This window comes from Lagopus muta, chromosome 8 (genome assembly GCF_023343835.1).
Source record: "Lagopus muta isolate bLagMut1 chromosome 8, bLagMut1 primary, whole genome shotgun sequence".
Taxonomy (NCBI): domain Eukaryota; kingdom Metazoa; phylum Chordata; class Aves; order Galliformes; family Phasianidae; genus Lagopus; species Lagopus muta.
The window spans coordinates 14,041,315-14,061,671 of NC_064440.1; the positions used below are offsets into that span (position 1 = coordinate 14,041,315).

At 40.5% G+C, this 20,357-nt stretch overlaps 1 long non-coding RNA gene across 2 annotated transcripts in view; it reads right to left on the bottom strand.

The window, feature by feature from the left end:
• LOC125696986 (uncharacterized) overlaps positions 1 to 15,872 on the bottom strand; it is a 29,675-nt gene extending 13,803 nt beyond the window's left edge. The window contains exons 1-2 of one of the 2 annotated variants that reach the window (XR_007378632.1): positions 15,833 to 15,872; positions 5,267 to 5,313 (exon numbers count right to left, since the gene is read on the bottom strand). This is a non-coding gene — a long non-coding RNA (uncharacterized LOC125696986). Of the gene's footprint in view, positions 1 to 5,266; positions 5,314 to 12,866; positions 12,931 to 15,832 lie in introns of those variants that run through there. The other variant, XR_007378633.1, reaches the window with a different exon arrangement.
• Positions 15,873 to 20,357: the final 4,485 nt, after the last annotated feature.

Below are 20,357 nucleotides of genomic sequence, written 5' to 3' on the forward strand. Positions count from 1 at the left end.
TCCAGCACAGGAGTTTTTCCCTTTCTTAAATTTGCTCTCACAGAAGTGCAACCAGTGCAGCTCATTGGCTCACTTTGGCCAGCAGCGGGTCCCTTCTGGAATAGCTGGAGCTGGCTCTTGTCTAACATGGGGCAGCTTCTGGATTCAAAATGATCAGCCTTGCAGCCCTCCCATCACCAAAACCTTGTCGCATAAATCCGATACAGAATGATGGAAAGCACAATCCAGCCAAAGCTCAGCTTGGCTATAGAAACACACTAACATCATTTCCATTACGTGCCCATTATCATTTCCAAATACAATTCTCTTTCCTTGGGAGAAAGAAAGAGTTAAATACATAATATTTTAATTTTCCACCAGAAATTTCTCTGGGTTTTCCTAGAAACTAGAGAGATGAGAGATCTGACTGCTTGATTGATTACTACATTCATTTCTTCTCTTTAAATTTTTTTCCTTCATCCTCAAAAAGTGGATTTCTTTTTCCTTTCTTTCTCTTTCCCCACCCAGCTCTGTTTGAACTGTATTTTCTGAGGCTTTGGTAAGAATTCCAGATGCCCAACTAAGCTGACCTGAATTGAGTCTCTTTTCCAGAAGAGAAGTATATAGCATCTCTTGAAAACTGGTTCTCTTGTCTCAAGATGTCCTACACTTATATTTCCACAGCAGAAAGAGCCAAAAGCTTCAGTAACTTCAGAAAATGTTGGTCATTATCTTTGCATAGTGAAGATAGCAACATGAACTTTCAAATACACAAAAAAGTCATTCTTAAAACAAAAAAAAAAAAAAAAAAAAAAAAAAACAAACAAAAAAAAAAGCCCATGTGAGATGCCAGCATATTTATTCCTAAACAAAACTTTTCTAGCACAACCCTGGGCTTCCCAACAAGCAGTTTTGTGAGTGAACTTCATAGCATGACATCAGTGAACAGATGGCAGGCAAAGCTGTTGGCAGGGTGATGAGAAAGCTGGCCATTTATAATGGAAAATGTCCTGATAAAAAGGAATGTGCTTATTTAATTCCATCTTAATGTTTATAAAATTCCTTTCCTGAGGCTTCCTCAAAGATCTTTTCATTATTATTGTATTATTATTAATAATAAAGCAAATAAGGGGAAAAATGTGCATAGCAAATGATATTTTAAGTGCCCCAGAAAGGTTTCCAGCACTGGTGGGGTTGATTACGTTGTGATTTGTTACAAGCTTTACAGTTATAATCCACGATTGTGTGGACACTTCTCCCAACAAGGTTAATTGTATAATAATACTCAGTAACTGGCAGGCCTTCACCTTTCAAGGGAGGACTATGGAGTGTGAAGACATGCACTGAGGCTGCCAAATTTCTGCACCTTGAGAATCTCTGAATGCTAATGTGCCTCCAATCTTTCAAAGGCTGACTTTCAGCTGGATGCAATTCAGGATGGATCCATTATGTAAGTGAGGAACATTATGTGAGGAGCAAAGCTGGGCTTTTGAGAAAAAAAAGATACCACTGAGGAATAGTTTATGCCTCAAAAAGTCAAATCTAGGTGTTTCAAGAACTATTTCCTAATTTAAGTAAAATTCACCCTTATATTTTCTGGAAAATATAGATATGGGGCAGGACACAAAAGCAAGCAGGAGGAGGTTCCTCTAATGGATTACCACTGGAAATTCTGCACTAGCACAGGACTGGAGACGACACATAATGCCTTTTCCACCAGAGAGAGTTCAAACCATGGGATAAAAGCAGTATCCCATCAGGCCTGACCTGCCTCAGGGAGGTATATGCAACGCAAGTCATTGCTGAATGAGGCAACAACAGCATTTCTCAGCTGGGTCCTAAGGAGGCACCTCCCTGAGTGAACAGAAGATGCTAACCACAGACATCAGGAGATATGAGAGAGCTCAAACTCCCCTGGGTCCAGGCATTCTTGCAGAATCACTGCGTAGTAGTTGGAGGCAAACGCAGTCTCCTAGATGAGGGGTTTCTCAGTCTGGGGCATCCTGCTTCGTGTGGAACTTAACACACTGCACTGCCAAGTCACTGCATGGAGAAAGAAGGCACTTACTCCCACTCCTCCATCTTCCCCCTGCGTCCCTTATTTCCAAGGACTCAAAATCAACCATGCCTTGCTGAGCTGATAACTTGTTACAAAATCACTTCACTATGATAAGGCAGGAGGAAGACTTGCACTTTGGATTAGTCCCAGTACAATCACTTCACACAGAGCCCCATTGAAGAGAGAAAAAAAAAGTGACAAGACTATAGATACTTTAAAAGCAAATAAAGTAGAAGAGCAATTAATAATAATTGAAAGATTATTATCAGATAGTCCTCATCACCCTGCTAGTTATAAAAGCAGATGATTTCAGTTTGCCATTGTAGAGACAGCAAAACTGAAGTCTCAATCCATTCACCTGTGGCTGGCTATCCAGACAGCTATGGAACTACAGAGAAATCCTAGCTGTTCAGTCTCTACCTGATGCATTTTTTCCACCACAATGAAAATCTGACAAAATAGAATCTGTCTCAGAAAGTAGGAATCAAAATATTTCTATCTTTCCCAACAACACCACCAAATAAGAACTAGGTAGCCAGACTGTCTTTCCAATTGTTTTTAGCAATAAAAGAATGGAGAGAGCAGCTGGGGTCCCATGGTATCCACTCACAACTAACAGGCAGTGACCTCTTGCCATGTTACAGCAACATAACTAAACAAACAATTTGCTCTTCCCTTAGGACAAATTCCTTGGTGAGGACAATCTATTTTCAACATTTCCATATCTGGATGCCATTACATCCACCTATGCCTACATTAAGCCACCATAAGCATATCTAAAGCCTCTATCTGATCCTGAACACTATGCCAGAGACCAGCAGTGCTGGAGAGAATGTTTTCTCCTACAGTCACAGACTAAAACTTCATAGACACGGAAGACTGGGTCGACCTCAACTAGATGCTGAATTCAGAAGAAACTCCAGGGCCATGCTTGAAATCCAACATCTTTTGCATTTCTTCCCACTTCCCCCTTCTGTTTGTTCTGATGTCCTAAATTTACTCGATATATTAAGAAAATTCTTATCTTTTAGGCAAAATCTCAGCTTGGAAAGGCTACAGGAGTTATAAACTACACATCATCAAATTGCCTTAAGCTCATACATTTCAGATCTGCAACCATTTCTGCCAAGAAAGCTTCATTTTATGGGAGGGGAATGAGAAAAAATAAGAAAGGAAGAAGATGAGAAAGGAAGATTTTTAAAGGGCAGCCAAGATAATTCCTTCTGGATGTTTTGATCTTTTTAAAATAACTTTTTTTTTTTTTTTTTTTTTTTTTTTTAAACTATATTCTGGTGGCCCTCTGCAGGAGATTCCTACTGGAACAAAATCCCATCACCATGGGAAGGAAGAAGGTGCAAGATAATATTATTCTTTTTTAACTCTAAGGACAAAAGAATTATTGGATGAGAAAATGCCACTAGGAACAAGATTAATCCTCTTTCAGGTCTGCTGCAATGTTATTGTTCCCTCTCAGATACAGACAAACGTATAGGTCATGATTTCATATATCAAAAACTGGTTCTGGTGAAACAAATCACAGATGGATCCAGAACCAAACACAAAGCCATTTTCCAAGCAGTTTCCAGATGCTTTTATTCCCTACTGCTAGGTGTCATACCTTCAGTTCAGGGTGCGGCAGGCACTTTGCCTCTTTCTTCTACTTGCTCAGATCCACTTCCAAAGAGCCCATGCTCATGTCTAAAAACATCTTTGTGCATTGCCTAGATCCAGCTAGTGGTTCTTCAGCAGCACAGTCCTCTTCTCCTGTCTCCTTTTTGTTGGTATGGGTGTGAAGCCTTAGTGCTCAATCAATAAAGTCTACACCTTCACCATGGAAGACTAGCCAAGGCCACAGCTGTCATTTAGCTCACAGCATTCCTGGGCCCTCCTAATTTATGTCAGTGTTAGGGTGCTACCCTGGTATGCAAAAAGGTACCTTGGAGATGCATCATCCTGAGATCCTGGCGTAGTCATAGAGTCTCTTTTAAACTAGGGCTTTCTTGCAATAGGCCCAGGCTTACACTAGTGCTCATAAGAGCAGAATTAAGCTATTTTATTCCTGTCTGATTTCTGCATTTGCTTCAAGTTCAAGCTACCCGCATTGTGCCCTACTAAAACTTCAGACTCTTAGCACTGTTTTCTGTACAGCTGTGTTATAGTCTCCACTTTGGTAGGACTGCTTTCTAGAGGACGATTTCTGTCTGAATTGGTTTGTTACCAATCTCCTAGTTCTGTTTTGTATGTGGGTTTGTTTTTTGTTTTTTTTTTTTGTTTGTTTGTTTGTTTTCCAAAGCATGCTATCTCAATCTGCGAAATTCATTCTGGGTTTTGCAAAACTCAATAAATTCTGGAAGAGTGATAAGCCTTTATAACACTATGACGTGACGGAAAGAACAACAGTGGCAGTGTAGTAGCAAAGCCCCAGACTGCAGCAAGTGAGGATAAGCTCAAACATGACAGCTGTGGACACAAATACAAAGGAAAGAAGCAGTTCACCTCTGGAAGGCTTCAGGTAGGCAGGGATCTCAAGAGAGACCCCCTCACCTCCACTGCTTACCCTTAAATAGGGTCTGGGAAGGGTTAGATCCTGGCTCCACCCCTTCTGGTCACTCAATGCACTGCAGGCACCTGAGCTGCCCTGGGTTGGCCCTGTCTTCCCACCAAGGTGCTCAGTCATTGCTTCAAGCTGTGACTTAGCATTTCCACTATAGCCTTATATCCACATTCCCACCTGAAGTGATTATACTGAGCTTTAAGGCTGGATTTGACCTCTATTGCAGTGACAACCTACAGGAGAGTTGGAATAAAATATCACTTGTGAAACCCAATGATTTTTTAACATTGCTGAACAAAGCTCTATTTACTAAAGCCAGAATTCTGCAGCAGTCTCCATATCCACAAGCTCTCATCACTGGTTACCTAATGAGTTATATTTCAAAGATCCCTATTGTTACATAGTATTGGAGTACATTGACCAAATACCTTTATCACTTTAAGGTTGCCTTTTTTGTAGACATCAGATTTAAGACTGTTCATTCAGAAAATTAACCTAATCTTGAGTCCTTTTTTTTTTTTTTTTTTAAATCAAAACAGGAGCTCAAGAGCTTCTGATCTGAACAGCAAATCATGAAATTGAAAAAGAAGCAGAGCTGTGATTTGATCACGTTACTGTGACAGCTGAGCCAGTAACCAGAAATGCAGAAATTGGTATAAAATGATGCCACTCACCTACGAAATTCAACTGCTCTGCTGTTGACGTTTCATGCAGTTTTGATCTGAAAAGAAATAAAATGCATTCAGTCACTCGAATGTACTTTACAGTCTTATTTTCATTTCAGTGGCGCTGATATCTATACGTGTAATATTCTCCATGCATGTTTCTTGTCAATAATGTTAAGAAAAAAATCTACTTATGGATTTCCCCTGCTAAAAAACATAGCCCAAAGATTGAGTTGCTTGGTTAGGATGATAATACAAGCAGCTCCACAAATGCCTCTTTGCAAACAAAAACATGATCTGTTGCATCTCACTTTGTCCAATTTTTCTTCAGCTTCTACCTAGACCTGCAGTAAGGTGATTCACTAAACTTGCATTTAGGCCTTGCATGACTCAGCCAGATGTTCTTCATATGCCTGCATCAAAGAAACACTGAAAAAGAGAGAAATCTCTACTTCTCCAGTGAATACTTTCTTGCCCTCTTCTACCAAATCAGCGCTGGTAGAAAGGTGAAGGAGAGGGCAGTAACATACTTCACTATGCTCCTCTTTACTGAGTGTGCCTAAGTCCTCATTAAGGGGTTAACACAGCTCAATCCAGTTCTAAAACACCTGTGTAGCTGAAACGAATTCAAGATAGGATTCAGTCCTAACACAGCAATTTTCTAGCAGAGTCAGTCCAGGCGCTATTTTACACAGTCCATGACTTCTTAGTAGGCTTCAGAAAGTCAGGACCAAAAAGGCAACTCCACCAGTGAATTGTGGGGCTCAGCTGGAAGTGGAATGCTGTAAAGTCCTGAAGCTTATGAACAGAACCCCCAGCAGCATTCTTCATCCTAGTTGGATGCTCTAGATACTGGTTCTCTATCCTACTGCTCCCCTTCCTGCTTCTGGGTTCTGTCTTTATAGACAGCTTCGAGCAATGCAGCCTTTAATTCCCAGGGGGATCCTTCTTTCCATATTTGACTCCATAACTGCATCCTCCTCAGCTCTATACCAGCCTGTCAGTCAAGTGCAATAGAACCTTTATTGGGACCCAGTGAGTTTGAGACCACTGTCACCTCCAAGCAATGTTTTTCAGCCCCAAATGTCCCTTTCAAGCCTATCAATATAAAAAAGCAGAGACTGATAACCTAAGACTTCCACAAGAATGGCTTGCACAAACACAGCAAGACTAAGAGCAGAACTCCAATAATTTCCTATTATCAGTTCTTAAGATAAAGGTTGGCCAAAATCCAGCTTTTTCCCCTTTAAATAAATTGGAATAAAATTGAGTAGACTGTTCCATTGTTCTTGCTAATACTTCAAGTGTTCCTCCATCCCTCAAACAGCTTTGATGTCATCTAGCTCCACTTAAAGGGGAAAGAATGTGTGATTGGGAATAATTAACAAGCTAAAAATGACTTTGTCAGAACATTTGTGTTATTGAATTACTTGCAGCTACTAGCTTTAGTGAGCTGAGACAGTGTTTAGGCACTATTAGAGCCCTTTAAAGGGAAAAAAAAAAGGAATAGAGATTTGATGAAGTACACAAAGTTGGACTTAAGAGGTTCAAGTTAATCTCCTGATTCTGCCTCAAAATTCTCATGTGACATCTGGCACATCACTTAGTCCACTTGCACTTCAGCCTCTCCCACATGATCCTCAGCTCCAATCCCCCTCCCATCCCCATGACTCGTCTCATTACAGCATAAGCAAATATTAACATTACAAGAGAGCTATCTCTTATCCTGCATTCCTACCTCACTCAGCATAAAGAGTCCTGGATTTTGTCAGTGCCTGTGGGAATTACTTTAATACAGATAATATTCAAAGTCAGAAGTCTTTCTTCCCTTCTCTCTTATGTAGAGCACTGTTATTTTGAGGAGATGCAATAATAAAACTGCCAGTCTTTATAACAAGGACTGTAAGCAATCAATGCAGAAAAAAGTCAACCAACATATGTCTCTTTCTTCTGCCACTACAAAGCAAAAATAAAGACATTTCTGTTGTTTCTCCACAACTGATTTAGTAACTCAGATAGCTTAGTCTCCTGTTTCATCAGGAAAACCAGCACACATTATTTAGAAGAACTACCCTTTCGTCCAGGGTAACAGAAAAGCAGAAGTTCAGGCCTTAATAAATTGCATTTCATGCCTAGATTTCTAAGCATTTGAGCCATCTAGCCCTTGTCACTAAGATAGCTGTTCTACCAGTTGTGCTGTGATTTAGCCCAGGGCTCTTGCAGATTTAACCTTTTCAAGGCACAACAAAGAAAGATTAGCTTAGACACCCCATTTACCCTCAATCTACTTTAGATCTAAACTCCAGAAAAATAGCCTGGCTATTCTATATCTAATCAGTTTTATAAGAGAAGGACCATATATACAGTTAGACATGCGCCATGCAAAGCTGGACTCCATAGCATAGAAAAAGTTCCTGAGGGTTAAAAAAAATAACTGAAACACAATTCTTTATCCAGTACCACAAAGTTTCTGGAGCCGCCCCCCCCCCCTTTTTTTTTCCTTCTTCCCAAACCTACTCTTCCTATGAAAGGTCCCTTCCCCCTGCCTCATTGCTATTAAATCAAAGCTGGGCCTGGCAACATCTGTAGATCATTAATGTTATCTTCAGTGTCTGCAGCTTATTGCTGTTATATTAACCCTCAGCACAGACCAACTTGGAGCTTACAGGACGCCTTACTAAAGAAAGAGCTTGGTAGTAGGAGGGGGAGGAATGTAAAGAGGAAAAGAAAGTGCTTAACTTGGAGGAGAAGTTTTAAAAAACAGTTTCTCCTGCTATTTCTGCAATAGCAGAGCTATTGCTACTGGTCTGCTGCAACAAAATGAGACCTCTCTTTAAGAGAATGGAGGAAAATCAGCATGTGTCATAGTGATACCACTTTCTTTGTAGGCAAGCTTTGTTACTAGCTATAGCCACTCAGTGTCTATGCTGCATGAATCTGAAGGGAGGCAGAAAAGGAACAAGTTATCAGTAAGAGGCTGCTAATTTACTACTGAGAATAGTGCTTCAGGCTAGCTCTTATTTCTTCTCTAACAAATTTTATCTCAAAAAAAAAAAAAAAAAAAACTTTTTAAAATCTGTCTACCTCTTGCTGCTTTAGTGTCTACGTTTTGAATCAAAGGGTGAAGAGCAAAGCATCCAAAGTGAAGGAGTTACAAAGTTTTAAACCCATATGAGGTGCTACTAAAGGAACCTCTCCTTGCAGCAAGTGGGAAGGTTAGGTTGCCTGTAACAACGAATGTAGCCCAGCTTGGTATGCATGAAAGCTATTTGCCTGCCCTGAGTGCTCCAAAGGAAATAACTGGAAAAGGAAATAACTTTTTCTTTTTTGGAACAGAGAGGCACCCAAAGTAAGGCTCAGTGACTCAGCACCCCTTTCTTTAATTTCTAATCTGTCCTTGCAAAGAACTGCAAGCTCTGTATACAGTTCACGCTGCTAAATGAGCTTCCTCTAAGGGTATTAAATCCTGTGGGGAAGACACTTGTACTACAGTCACCTGTGTTGTATTTATTCTGCTGGGGAAAAAAAAAAAAACAACAAAGGAATGTAGTGCCTTCCTAAGAAGCTAACCCACTACCTGCGACCCTGTGGTCCTTTCAGAAGCTATGGTTAAATGCTCTGCCTTTAACCACATCCTCTGTGTGATGTGTGTGCAGTTCGTACAGCTTTTTGTTTCTTTCCATCCTGATTGTGGAAAGAATAAAAGGTGAGAGGGGAAGCTGTTGGGAAGTGCGGCTAAGGGAGAGAAAACACAATGGATCAGCCGACCACCCAGTTGCCACCAACTCAGAGGGCATCAAAATGTTAAGTATGGGATGCTGTCACTGCACAGGCTAGAAAAGCTTTGGAAACTCAATCGAGTACACAGGGAGAAAACAATCCAGATGGTGTTTGATGGGATCTGAAAATTTTGAAGGCCAGACCTGGTAGCAGGGTAAATAAACGTGGACTTCTAAAAAAGCCTCTAACAAGTGCTAATATCCCAGTTTGAATCCGTCATGCTAGCTGAGGATGTTTGCTATGCGCCCCCTGACCAGCATGTGTGCACCCCTCCCACGGCTGTGTATGGTTGTTCTCTCTTTACTTCAGTTTAGATTTCTTCTTTGAACTTTAGTTCTCATTATTTTTGGACTTGTCACTTTGTTTAGAAAGATTTATTTCCACTGTTCCTTCTCTGTTCTTTCCTTGCCTCTTCTCTTCTGGATGCTTTTTGGCACAGCCCATTGCTTTTTTTTTTTTATGACTTTGTGTGCTATTTCAAAACAGTGAAATGTTTTTTAAGCAAGATGATCCTGTGTTGCTATGCTCATGCAGTAGCTCCTTACCTCTCCTCCTTTCTAAAGAGTTCGTGCTGTACTTCTGGTTTTCACTGTTCATTAAGAAAACAAGTGACTCAGAATGGGAGACCTCACAAAATAAAAATAAATTAAAAATCCATTCTTCTGTGTGGATAGCTTGATTTTCTTAAGGTTGACTTACCAACATGAGTGCAAGCCAGGTGTCTCTCTGATCACAACAGCTTTCCAATACAAGTAAAATTGTATTTCTATCAAGCAATGTTGAAACTGGCTGAAATTGGCAGGGGAAGAGAAACAGATGGATAATGTGACCACTGAACTGACACTTCCTTTGGATGTAAGGGTTAAGATAAAAAAATGTTTGTCCCTGCATATTTCAGATCACGTTGTACCAAGTCCTAGTGACTTCCAAGTTGGAGGCTTGATCTAAACCTAAATTTAGTAGCTCAAAAATCATGTCAGTTTATAAATGTATGCACAAATAGATTTGATTGGCTGAAATAGTTTTCCTTTAATGTTCTGGGGTGAGGCTCCCCTACGTAAGGTCTGCAGGGGCAGAGTTGGCAGATGTGAACTACACTGATTTAAATTTAAAAGCCTCTACAATCAGTTTTTTGAAAGCTTTTCACTTTATCCAATACAGTAAATGATAGCTGTGGATTTTGGATATCCAGAGCATTTGGATAGTGGGTAAATTGATCAGCATAGCTTGAGTGTTAGTTCTATACTGAGTAAGGCACAGAGCCCATACAGTTCTGTGCTTACATAAGCAATAACATGAAGATTCACCTGGTTTGTAGTCCAAATGCTTGCGTTTCTCAAATTATTTTTTTTTTTCTGAATTAAAGTTTCTAAAAAATTATCTCATCTTCCTGCAAGTCTTCCTCCCCCCCACCCCCTTAGGACTTCCTGAGGCATTGAGGTAGCAACACAACACTGGACCACAGTACAGGTTTAAGCACCTTCTCAGATAAGGAAAGGGAGACACAAGATCACTCAAAATCTTCCCAGTAATGAAGGTGAGACAGAAAACTGCTTAAAAATATTGGAAAATAGGATGCGTGCTCCAATGCCAGAGGAGCTTTAAAAGGAATTCCACTCTTTTATGATAGGGGCATCTTTCCTGCCAGGAATGCACACTTGCAGTAAATACAAGGGGTCGGTCCTGATGAAACTTCTATTGACTTCAGGCTCAGCTTTTCCATCATGAGAAGATAAAGATCTTTAGCTTGCAATATAATACCCTTCATGAACACCAGCTCTCTGTACTTCATTTAGTGGTCTAAACACTCAGCAGTTTCCTTCCTCTTGATTTGAACATTTATAAGATTAGAAATGAACTTTTTATTTTTGTTACGTGCCCAGTATTCAAAAGTTATCTCCTGCTAAACTTCCCCCATGGACTCCAAATTTAAAGATTTTGAAATGATGGGGACTTTAATTTTGGCCATGAATATGCTTGTCAATAGACCTGGATGCAGCCTGCTGCCCAGTAGACTGGCAGCATATTGGAAATACACATCTACGTCTTTCCAGAGATGTGGAACTGAGAGATGAACATGAATGTTCAAGAAGAACTTAAACAGGGCTGCCCTGAAGAAGGTCAACTCCCTGATCTGGACCTGGAATGGATGTCAGTGAAAGACAGCTGAATATTAAATTCAGAACCAGGAAAGACCTCAGGCCATCATGTGTAGCTCTCTGTTAAGAGTGTCAGACATGTCTGGGAAGTCCCAACTCTTCCAACTGCAACCATTTCTCACACTTTCTTCTGCTAGAAGAATTTACAACTCCTGTTACTTTAAAATATTTTCTCCACATTTTCCACCTGACACTCTACTACGAGCAAGTTTATCCCTACACATTTTTGAGCAAACATTTCACTCCAGCTGTAATACCCCTTTTCTCCTCCTGATGAATGACTTCAGCCTAGTACTAAATAAAAGCTTAACTCCACTTTTAGTAAGCTGTCTCCTGCATCTGCTTCATCATTCTTGAACAGGAGTAGCCGTAATTATACATTAAGTGTAACAAGTGTGCAAGGTTAGAAGGGGAAAATGTAGACAATTCAGGAAAAAATGGTGGATTCATTCTCTACTGGTGGAAGGAGATAACCCAAAATCAGAGCAATGCTCTGATTTGTAGTGCTGTTGCAATTTGAAACAGACCCTCATCCATCTGTGAAAATAATTTGTGCAGCAGCCACTGGAGGGGTAATAAAGACTTTTTTTTTTAATCCAGTCATTGGTAGAATGAATGGATATTGTCAAAAGAATCCCTTATCCTGTATTAAAAATAAGCACACCTCACTTCAGCTTCTGCAAGACACAAATACTCCAATCATTTCCCTTTCCTTTTTGAAGCTCAGAGCAGGCTTTCAAAGGCAAAACAAAGCAGCACAAATTCTAGTGAGACCTGTGGAATGCAGCATGTAGTGGGTTTTATACAGAGGGTCTTCAGGAATTTCCTCTGAAAAGTGAAAAACTCTTCTCTGAAGAAATAAATTAAAAGCTGGAGGTGGAAGTGTTTGAGTTTAGAGTGGGCTGTTAGTAGTCTACAGGGACAGAGGCTGTGAAAGGAGAGGAACTGCTGTCCATCACTGTTGTTAAGGCACTCTCTTGTTACTTGTGGTATGGAGTTTGTAATTCAATCAGCTCCAAATCTAGGGGAATGGTTCTACACTCTGTGCCAAAAAGAGCAAGCTCTGGCTTTGGAGAAACTCCTCTCTATACATCCCAAAAGAGAGGGAGGAGGGAGCTGACACGGCACACTGTGGAACCTGACATTATCAGCCCCAGCTCTTCTAACAGGTTCACACTTCATGTACATTTGCAGCACAGGAATTAGGTATATTAAAATTCTTAATACAGCGACCTCCATGATACCAGAATAGCAGGAATACAGCTCTCTGTACTGCACCTTGAGCTCTGCAGACAGCTCATTATCTTCATATGCATGGTTACCCTCCCCAGCCACCCAGTGTTCAGAGCAGCATCTGACAATCACCTGGGCACAAATTCTGCCCTGTAGATGCCCTGCCTTTAGTTCAGTTCTAATTGGATGCAGAAAGAGGGGAATCCTGTCCACTAGCTTGTGCTTGGTAGAGCTTGTTTCAATTTTATTTGATTTTGCTTAGATCTCGTAAAGTTGATCCCAAAGGGCTCTGTCCATTGCATCAGCTTGCTGCTTGCTTTCTGCTTCCATGCTTTTGCTTGCATGCAGGCAGTTACCCAAGAGCAAAGCCAAACAAACTAGGCTACCAGAAGGGCAGCCAGAGGCTGTTCTTGCAAAAGAAACTTCACCCATCTTACCCAGAAAAGGGTGGGGAGAAAGACAAATTCTCCATTAAAATGCTGGCAGTGGGACACCCTGAATACTCCCATCTCCTTTCTGAAAACAAACAAACAAAAAATAATTTGTGTGGGGGTTGGGGACCTGCTACAGATAAAAAGGTTTTCCTCCTATCTTCAATCTAGATTTCAGCCTTCAGTGTTTCAGGGACCCGTGACAGCCAAAGCAGGAGAAAGAAAAATTACAGGAAAGCAGCAAAATGAAGCACTCAATTTCAGAAAAACCAGATGTAAAGGTATCCTTATCGAGCTTTGCTCAGCTTTTTTTCCCCCCTTCTCTTTTTCCATGATTTATCAGTCTTCACACACTCTTGCTTGCATTTGCCTAATGTGTGGTCTGCACAGTTGCTAACAGGAGAAGAAATGGGTGCACAGATGATACTGTCTTCCTGCCCTGCAGTACCACAGTTATCCCTAACAGCCCTGCACACTAAAGACCAGCTCAGCTGATGTGCAAATCAGAAGCAGTTGCATATATAAGAGCAGCAGTGGGATCACAGAATGTGCTCATCGCCTGAAAATATGAGCTGCCAAACACTGGTAAATTTCAGTTTGGTTTTTTTTTTTTTGGTGGGTTTTTCCTGAAGTTTATAACTTGACCATATTTACACAGGTTTTTGGTTTTCACGTTGGTGGGGCAAGTGCTATCTGTGAGTGCAGAGTAGTTGTTTTGTCAAATGTTATATTCCTATTCTAAGTAAAGGCATTTTCAAGGCTTTTCTTCAGAATGATTACGTTTGTTTCTTCCCCCCCCCCCCGCCGCCTCATTTGAGCAAAAAGATGCCTTCTTCACTTGGGAATTGAACTGTTCTAGCTGAAACTTCAAAGGAAACTATTTTGAAGCAGATGTTCTGCAATGGAAAATTTCACGTTGAGCCATTTCAGTGGTAGCTTTAAAAGCAATGGTAAAGCAAAGACTTTTATGCAAGGGAAAAAAAAATTAGATGCTATTGCATTGCCTGAATTTTCAAAGCATGGATTGATGGGGCTTTCTAGGGAACTGTGTCCAAATGTATTTCCCTTTGCCCAAATCCTGACATTGAACCATATAGAGGATTGAGAACTCGAAGACCCTCCATTTCCTGAAGGCTCCTCATCACACTCAAATGAAGATAATCTTGCTATTGCCTGCAAATGCAGGAAAAACAAAGGCCTTATATTCATCCTCAGCTCCTGGGAGGTACTGAAGGATGACAAGAAGACCCAAAGGTCCTATTCCCAGCTCAGCTGTGGTTCAGTGACCACTGGCAAGTCCCATGAAAGCAGTGTGACTGAGCACACCCCCCCTCCCCCCCGGCCCTCCCAAATGCAGCTTACATCTCTGCTCCATCCTGTCATCTCTGCTTGGGAAATTATGGTGACTGCTTCCTCAGCAATATTAAAAGCACCACAGAGACTGTAACTTCAATAGCTCAAGTCAGCAAACCCCTGTGTCCCTGTGGCTTACCAAACACATGGCTGATTGAGGCAGAAAACGGAATTAAGAACTTTCCTTATGTATATAACATATTTATATAAATATTTGTATTAAATACATTCCTTTTATACGAAAAATGAAGGACATGGCGTTTCAGACAAGCTGAAGATGTTTCTTGCATTTTATTGTCTCTGACTGCTTGAATTAAACCATTTAGACTAACATTATTCTTTCCAATATATTTATGAGTATGCTACTGTCATGACTCATTTATGACACAGGAAGCCTGTGAAGGCCACGTGTATCAGAGTCTTTCACTGGTTGGTTCCCTGCTGTCTAACCCAAAGAAACACCCAACAGCCATTATTTTCTTTGTCTTTATTCTCATGGAAACAGAAAGTGGATTTGAGGTGAAACATCTGGTTTGTTTTGGGTAAATGTTATTTATCTCTTCTCTTGCTTTGGCTTTTTAATGCTTTGTTCTTCCTCCCTCTCCCCACCCCCCAAACTTTCTCTCCTTTTTGGAATAAAGACCTTATTTGAAGTCAATCAGATTTTTTCCATCAACTCTAGCAACACCTTGGATCAAGCCCTAAATGCAGATAAGGATTTAATTCCACAAGGTTGTATCTGCCCTCTTGTGATCCCCATGCCTTCTGCATTTGCTGAAGAGTTTGGCATATCCCTGCATTCTACATTTGAAGGTGTTTCCTGTTTCACTGTTAATGTGTTCCATTCACACCAACAGCATCCTACGTACTGGAGAAGCAGGGAAGGGAGGTACGTGTTTCCATGGTAGACAAAGATCAAAGATAGTGATGGATTTAGGGATGAGAACTATAGTGTTGACTCAAACACATTTCAGCAATGCCAGGAACATGTCAGTTGCACGCAGAAATACAAGCAAATCTGCATTTTATTAAAATCTCTACTAGACCATTCAGAGCTTGAAGTATGTGAGAAATTCTCTTCCAAGCCTGCATGTGATCTACTGCTTGAACAAGTTCCCAAAGGAAGTGCTAGTAGTCCAAGTGACCAGGACACCAGCATTACAGGCTGAGTATCTTCCTTCCTAAACAGCAAGCTTTGGACTGAAATTTAGGGCTTGTTACCAGCACTGGCTGACAGTCCCTGGCACACAATGTGGCTGTAAACCTAGGGCTGAGGAAGTTTTTCTTTTGCTGCAAACAATAACATCCTATATGTATTAGCAAAAGTAAATAAATCACACATATCTTCTGTTCAGGAAGTACTGTGGCATCCATTAATTCTACTAGAAGATGCTGATTATATTCTAGCTTCTAAGCAGACCTAGTTTAAGCCAGCATTCAGTAGGTAGGTCAGTGATACTTAATGAGTCTCATTACTTCAAGTATTCTATTTCTTCCACTACCATAAATGAAAAGCACAGCAATGACAGCAGAGCAGCAAGGGCCCAGACTACAGCACACAAGGATATAGCCAAACACAACACCCATAGCAAAAGAAATAAAGAAAAGAAACTGCATACCTTCAGAAGACCTCAAGTACATAGGGATCTCCCATGAGATCCCTCACTTCCACTGCCAACCCTTAAATGAGGTCTGGAAGAGATGGATCCTGGTCCCATCCCTTCAATGCATTGTTTGCACCTGAGCTCCATTGGGTTGGCCCTGCCTTCCCACCAGGTGCTCAATCACTGGTTCAGGCCATGACTCAGCATTTCTGCTACAACCAACTACCTAAGAATTGAGCTTAGGCTGTATCCTAGCATTTACACACATTCTTATTCTGCTTTCATTTCATCTAAGTAAGCTTTCTTTTGTGTTCTCCCATTAGTCTGATCTTTATTGTCTCCTTTATTGAACACTAAAACAAAGCATCCAAATAGTTTCCGATTTCTCCTTACTACTCTCAGAACTGACCTGGGAGAAATTAATCTAGTAGAACTGGCTGTCTAAATCAGACATTTTCTAAATTGGTTGTTATAAATGATTTATTTCTTGGCTTTTTCAGTCTCTCTGTTTCTGTTTCCTTTATTCATGGGATCTCACAGGAGGAAGTGGATGGTCATCCAGCTTGAAATACTAACACGCGCATACACCATCAGGCTGTTGCTTCAGATCCTCATGAGCATCTTGCTCGGAAGCGACCTTCAGAAAGAATGTGTGAGCAACAGAGGAGACTGCGCTGTATGAAGCTGTTCTCCAAGGACATTCTTCCACTTGTCCCTTCAACAAGATCTGAAGAAACATCTGGACAACGATTCATCATGTGACTTTAAATATGCTGATATTTGACTTCAGTGACATGTTCTGATGCCCCTTCAAAATGAAGCACCTACCAAATGAGGATTTAATTTAGATTTATGAGTGTGTTTATTGTCTATTAATGAAGTACTACATAATAACTCAAACCACATTTATTGAGGCTGTTGTGATTATGTAACAGGGTATTATGTTTCTAATAATTAGCTGGCACCATTCAATTACATACGAATTAAAGCAGTTGCTGAGTTTACTGAGGAGCCAGGAGTTGTTCTTAGCATGATTTTGATGTTGGCAATCTCATGCTCAGGAGGTGAGATTTATGCTAGGTGACAGCTGCCTGTACTTTTGCCTTATGTCTTCAAACTTGATATGCAAAGGTCAGCCTGAAAATGGGAGACCAAGAAATCTGGATATCAGGAATGCAGGAATAGGGAGGTGGGGAGACAGTCCCAGCTTAATGCAGCAGGAAATCAGGTGGTCCAGCATGAGCCTTCCGAATTTAGTATCTATTTTCATGTAGAACTGCAGGTGGAAACCCTATTCCATAGCCTAGGAGAATCTCTTAACCACTTGGTCAGCATCCCTCCTGTGGTGTGGAAGTCTGTTTTTACAAAAGAAATCTAAACCTTTGAAAGATCTTTTCATCATAACATAGAAAAGGAACATTTATGAAATCTTGGTTTCATGGGGTGGGAAAATTGTTTCCCTCTTTCCTCTAGAGCAGATTGATAAAAGGCTCATGATAGCAATTGAATGCTGGGGAAATTTTTGATCTGTGCAGCTGTACATAATCCTTATTATTTTTACAAGTCACTGGAGGCATTTAGTAGGGTCAACATGGTAAGAAATCTGGACGTGAAAGTGAAACAAAGTGTCTGTCAGAGGGGCCAGATTTTAATTGGAAACTAAATTTAATTTTAGAGAAAGAGGAAAATACCACGCTTCTAATGAGATCCAGGGCACTTCAGAGAGCAGCCTGCAAAGAATATTTAAATAGAAAAGTCCTGTTCAGAAAGACCTGCAGTGAATGGCTTGGTGCTGTAGGTTGATAAGTACACGTGAGTTCATGCTTTACAAATGAGAAACCATAAATGAAACATACTGATGACTTAAAGTAAGATCTTGAGTTTAATCCTAACTTTGACCAGGAAACACTCATTGTCACTTTGTTCTATTCTATAAGATGTTTGGAATGGTTTTCTTAATGTGAAAGTAGCAAACAATTATTGGAAAATTTCACCTAAAAGAGATGCTTTTAACTAAAAAACAAATTAATGAGGTGGAGGAGAGGACTGTTTGGTTTTAGTTTGTTGGGTTTTTGTTTTGTTTTTTTTTTGGAAGTCAGATTCTACACTTTGAAATTGTTAAGGATGTGCAAGACAGAACAAATGCTGGTATTTACAAGTAAGCTTTGAGAAGTGAGAATTATGTTTTTCAGGTAGTCTGCTCAAATGAGGTAAAAACTTGAGCTCAGATTCTGACCCTTATGTAGTCATTTGAGGAAGATGCAGTTTCTATGCTCCATGCATGGCCACAGCTAGTGGAAAGGAGGGAAGGATGGCAGTTTCGTATCTCTGCCTCTTCCAGCATCCACAGTCCTCAGAGTAGGGGGGTGGGGGGAATGCAATGACTTTATGGGATCAAAGCCAGTCTTTATTCTCTCAGTGCCAATGAGAAGCAGAGAAAGGAAGTTTTCCTTTCCTATTTCACCAAGTGTACTTACACCCCTTAAGAAAGCTGAAAAATATTTGGATGGAGGAAGAGGATAATATGATCTTTCCTCCCTCAATCTCTTCTCTTCTTAACCAGTGGTTTGAACCTGTTTTCTCAATGTAGCAGCATCTTGAGGTCCAACACCTTACTTTTTCTTGTGCTGCAACAGTGAGGCTGAATAAATCAACCAGACCTGATGAAATCAAACATTTCAGGCCAGAGATTCACAGGAAATAAAAGTAATATCTGTCTGCATACCACACATCAGATCTCACTCAGATTTTTTTTCTAGCTGGAGTGCCCTTATGTCTGATTTGGGTGGGTTATTTCCGTATGAAGGAGCATGGCACAACAAAAAGCAATGAACTACCAGATTTGCAGTCATTTTTTTGCAGCTGAGCTAACTTTCTCCCTACTGTAGAAAGAGAAGGAAATGATACGTGAAGAAACCTTTTTTGCCTTCCATCCATCTTATATCAGTGGATAATGAAATTTTTCAACTGATTAGCTGCCCCATTGGTTGGAAAATTTGGAAGCAATCATGCAATTATATCACGAAACCTCAGTCATGTATATTCAGCCAAGTAGAGAAACCAAACTATTAGCAAAAATAGAGAAAGAGAAGAAACGGGAAAGAAAGAAAAAAAAAAAAAAAAGGAAAAAAAAAAGGGAAAAAAAAAACTATTTATACTGCAATACTGGTCCTAAAAAAATGGAGAAAAAAAAAAACACAATGGAAAAATTTCTGCAAACAATTAAAGAAGGGGGAGGAAGGCTCAGGATGGGGCTGGTGTTGCAGGATAAATATAGAATTTATAGCATAGTAAGAGCTGTTTTTGTTGGGTCTTAATTAAAACTACGCTGGTTGCTCCTATGCTGCTGAGCCTCAGTGCTACAGTCCGTGAGAAAAAGAGGGACGGGGTGATTTTCCTAGGAAGGGACTGATGCATCTCACTGAAGAAAACAATGATTGGCAATGCTCATCGTGAGCATTTCGGGCACTTCTGTAAACAGGAATATGTGCTTGTACTCTGCTCCACGCCACACTGTCTGCTCTTGACCGACCCTGTTCAGCCCGATCTGCTCCAGAAGTCATCAGATGCAGATGTACTTTTGCTAAATGAAGCCATTTTTCTGAACTAATACTTGTTCCTTTTTCTAACAGGAGGGTTTCTTGTATCTTTTTATGACAGGATAAGGAAACATTGCTTTTATGCACCCATATGCCATTCAGATAAAGACTCAGAAGCATGATGGTTTAATTGGTAGGAAGCTGGAACAATCTCATTGTGAAACCTGACCCCTCTGAAATTTTAGTGGCATCTTTTTGATCTTAGAGCTTAGGGCCTGAGCTTAGAGTTAGCAGCCTTTCTGCCAGCAGCCACCTCCCTCTCCAGCTGCCCACTCTCTTTCCAAGGTGCAACCAAAATATGGCATCTCAAGGGACGAATACTTTGCTTGTGGAGGCTGACAGCTGTGGACAGTGGATGAGTTCAGCAAGATGATCATTGCAGGGTCAGCTGCAATTGAAGAAAGGGTGGTTATCTATTCAGCGTGTTCTGTTTGTGAGAAGTGGAGAACCACATCTAATTCCCAGAATCCAGGACCTTGGCTATACCTACTGGACAGTGATAGAGCCACAACAGAGGCAGGTCTGACATGGATCCAAGCCCACTCTTTCAGTATTATTTTCTCCCATTTTAAATGAATTTCAAATGAATTTTAAATCCAGTTCCACTGAAGAAAAGTAAGAAAAAATAGGCCAAGATGAGATGAGGTTTAAAGATGAGAGGAGTTATTGATACATCGCCAAAATATACGAATGGAGGAAAAAGAAAACAGCAAAAATCACTGAGGTGATCCAATACATAAACTGAGTTAGCCTTTTACTTTATTGTTTTGCTTTATCCCCATCCTGGGTGTGACAATTGCTATCACTCTATAGAGGGACTCCGTCCCACCCTTCCTGTTGGGATTTGAAATGCTCCACTAGTTTTCACGTCTCAGTACCTTGCTATTAATGGAAGCAAAGTATCCCTTCCCCTTGGCATCACAGATGTGAAAATCACTAAA